Raw genomic sequence first — 2,772 nt, 5'->3', positions numbered from 1 at the left:
ATAATTATATATAAATTATATATAAATTAGGTACTGTATATATAATTATATATTAACTTAATTTATTGTAACTTTATTATAATTATATATATGCTTTCCGCCGCCTGGCACCACGCTACGGAGAGTTTAGGCGAACTATCGTCTGTACAGTATGTAAATTAGGTACCGTAAGTCTAATACAGTACTGTAATTTTATACATTTCTTGTGAAAGAACATTTCTTATTCAACGGCGATTAAATAGGCTATCGGAATTATTCAATAATTGGGGGGAAGTATTGTTTGGATCTGAATTTGAAAATATTTTATTGAAACAATAGAAAATACTCAATTGGATAGTAATGAAAATATGAATCATTATAATAATAATTTATTCCGTTCGTCTTTTCTTACATCTTAACATTTACCATTGCTGATTACCGTATGTTCCACAAAGATAATATATACTTTCGTGGGTACAGGGATAATAACAACACATTCCATTAACATCCGATTGAACTGGAACACCTTTTATATAAAAAAAGATAATTAGTAATGTTTATAATTTAAATAAAATCTATTTATATACAGTATTTATTACACTTACTTATTTCTCTATTAATCCACGAATAATCTTGGCATAAGTATGCTAATGCTTGTCTCAATTCATCCATATTGCAAATTTTGAAACTAATTGATTGCATACTATGAAATTGAAGGAGAAATGCGAACAGCATAAAAACGAAAACACTCATTGTGTTCTAAATTATGAAATAAAACAGTTACTTTTTGAAGTTAAAATGATAAAATTACATTTAGTTTATAATTTAAAATATAATATATTATATATAGAGTAGCAAAAAAGTAACCAAAACACAAAACATTGCATATTTTACTAACAATTGAGTACTATCCCTTTCTATGGATGGAAAAATACATGCTCTATATGTTTGCCATCAAGTTTAAAGCCTAACTTCATTATTGAACGATATCTCCCACCTTGGCATTACACGGATCAGGTGGAATTCCTCCTATCAAACTTCAGATGTAGTCTTTCATGTAAACTTATTTATAGCCGCGTTATAATAATTACTTGAATAACTCCTTAAATTTCTTTCTATTCAATGTTTTATCTTTATATATTTTTTATAACTCTTGATATAACTATTATATGTAGTACAGGTATCCCTAGTACAACACGGCGCTTCTACAACACGGTTTCGCTCTAATATGGTTCGAGAATTTGGGAAATCATTCGCCCTCGTTTAACTAAAATTAACATTAACACGTCGTACAGTAATTTTAATGGCGATGCCAATTATATTACCAATCGAATTCTTCTAATATTTCAAACCTGTGCTGACATTATTGTGGGTCAGACAACAGTTAAGCTCCAATGAGTTAATTTTGTGGTTTAAAGAGATGCAACACAAGGGGTTTCTTCCGGAGAATTTTCATGGAAAACTGGTTTCTATTTAGGTGTTAGACATGCGAAGAAAACCCCGGGACACAGTGCTTGGCCAGCCTATTGGTTAGACGCGAACCCACTAACAACTACCAGTGTTCGGTGGTTTTATCTACTCGACCACTAGTGGCGATCGATTATGATAAACAAAAATCGAAATTTAAGCGATTGTAAACTGATATCATGCAAAATAAATCATTTTAAAAATATTACTTTCAAACTATATTTCTAAGAACATTGAAGTTCCATAGGAGTTCCGTAAGCATATTGCATTTATGATAAAAAGAAACGTGTTCGTGTACATACATATAAATATTTTTTATTTTTTTTTCTATTTAAAAACCACTTTTGTTTTAAATAAAATAATAAATTTAAGTTTTCAATGTTTTCGTTTATGTTAACATAAGTTAACATAAACGAAAACATAAGTAAATAAATAAAGTAAGTTAAATAGTAATATAAACTAATTATACTAGAGAATAAAATCAATACAGTTTAACCATTCTGCGAAGTATTATATTCAAACTAATTACGAAAATTGTAATTAAAGTAACGAAATGTGAATTAACTGAAAACAAACTTACTAAATGTGTAATAATAATTAATAAAAACAACTGAAGGATAAATTGAAAGCTGTAGCAAATTTACAAATGTCCTTTTTACTTTGTAGATATAATTAAATATACTTGGGATAAATAGCGCGATGATTTATAAGCATATAAGTGATTAGACAATTAATTGAAATATCAAACAAGCAGCATGATAAGTGAATTACATGAGATATTTCCCTTCAGATCTCCCTATTCATTTTACGATATTATTTACACGATAAATAAGAAATTACTGTTAAATAAACATTATTTTAGGTGAACTAATTAAAAAAAACACACATTTTGTTACCTTAAACGGTGTTGACAAATATTTAATAAATTAAAGGAAATTTTATAAAATAAATAAACTATAGTCTATGAAATAAATTTTAAACGCTTGGTTTTTACAATATAATTTTAAAATAACTTAAAACTGTATAGGCATATATATTTAGTTTATTATGTAATTGTATTCTAATGTAGTTACTATGTAATTATGAAGTTTATATGTAGTTTATGAAATTATTAAAGCATTGACTTTATTAGTAAGACAATAAAGTTTACAGTAATAGAACATACCAAGAGCAAAAGGATATGTTGATAAAGTACAAGAATTAATTTATTAAATGAACAATACAACATTTTCATGTATAACAGTTCCATATTTTATTATATGACATAAACAATAAAAATTACAAATTTATGATGCAAATATTTGCATATTTTATTGCAAGTTTTGG

General features: G+C 26.8%; 1 long non-coding RNA gene across 1 annotated transcript; it reads right to left on the bottom strand.

Annotated features, from left to right (window-relative positions):
- Nucleotides 1-346: 346 nt before the first annotated feature.
- On the bottom strand, nucleotides 347-2,127 carry LOC111615148. The gene is made up of 3 exons (XR_002755030.1): nucleotides 2,027-2,127; nucleotides 585-738; nucleotides 347-505 (listed from the first exon to the last, which is right to left on the bottom strand). It is a non-coding gene; the product is annotated as an uncharacterized LOC111615148 (long non-coding RNA).
- Between the last annotated feature and the right edge of the window lie 645 nt (nucleotides 2,128-2,772).

The sequence above is a fragment of the Centruroides sculpturatus genome, unplaced genomic scaffold, assembly GCF_000671375.1.
Source record: "Centruroides sculpturatus isolate CEXI.00-Female unplaced genomic scaffold, Cexi_2.0 scaffold2354, whole genome shotgun sequence".
Classification (NCBI taxonomy): Eukaryota; Metazoa; Arthropoda; class Arachnida; order Scorpiones; family Buthidae; genus Centruroides; species Centruroides sculpturatus.
The sequence above is the reverse complement of the archived record's forward strand: the minus strand, read 5'-3'. Positions and strand labels throughout refer to the sequence as shown.